Here is a 1,037-nt window from a genome sequence, read left to right on the forward strand (position 1 = left end):
TCAAACCCAGGCTGCTTCTGCCATCTGGAGCACTCACCCTTTGCCCTTCTTTAAAGGCAACATTTATATTCCTGGTTTTTCGATTTAAAAATGACAAGCACAGCCTCCCTTTAGAAGAGTGTCATTTCCTTTACTTTTTATTCAAATCATTGACTAAAAAATAGACATTTTGCATTTATTAGGTCTAAATAAGCTACTATAGGAAAATGATGTTACAATCTTGAGGCAGGACCCACTTCTTACATCCCTTAGGTGTTACAGGGAGCCAACAGCAACAGAGAAAATACAGAGCTCAAAAAGTTAATTCCATCATACTGTAAGGTTAACCTTCACCTTTCAAGAAAGTAAATACAGTGCAAGTGTAAACCCAAGAAATATTTTGTGCAAACATTCAAAAAAAGTTCAGGTTTGGCTTTTGTTTAAAAATACAGCTACTACTATGATAGAATTAGAACTATGGTATTTCAGACAGACAACCAAAAGTATACTGTGACTGTCCCAATCACTGGAAATAAAGGAAAGCAGTAATTTGTTAAGATGAAGGTAATAGCATGGTGACACTTTTCACTAGTAGTAAACACAGAGGACCAAATCGTCAGCTGGTGTAAGCTGGGGCAGCTTTATTCAAGTGAATGGAGCTAGGCTGGCTTTTACCAGCTGAGAACCTGGGCCGGAATCAGAAAATCCTGACACTTTTCTTTCTAAGACAAAAAAGAGAATGGTTACTCTACAGAAGCAATAGCAAAGCAATTCTGATAACTCAGTGCTCTTTAGGTTCTTTGCACACCAGTCAAGAAAGGGTGACTGTCTATAAGAGCAATTGGGCCCTGACCTGCCAAGTGCTTAACTTTAAGCAGGTACTTGAGTCCTTTTCTGGATCTGGGTTTTAAATTATGTTATGATGGCTGGTATACCCAGAAGTCAAAAGGTAAGGCTACGTTTTAGTCACGAAAAAAGAACAGGAGTACTTGTGGCACCTTAGAGACTAACAAATTTATTAGAGCATAAGCTTTCGTGGACTACAGCCCACTTCTTCG

This window comes from Trachemys scripta, chromosome 2, assembly GCF_013100865.1.
Source record: "Trachemys scripta elegans isolate TJP31775 chromosome 2, CAS_Tse_1.0, whole genome shotgun sequence".
Lineage (NCBI taxonomy): Eukaryota > Metazoa > Chordata > Testudines > Emydidae > Trachemys > Trachemys scripta.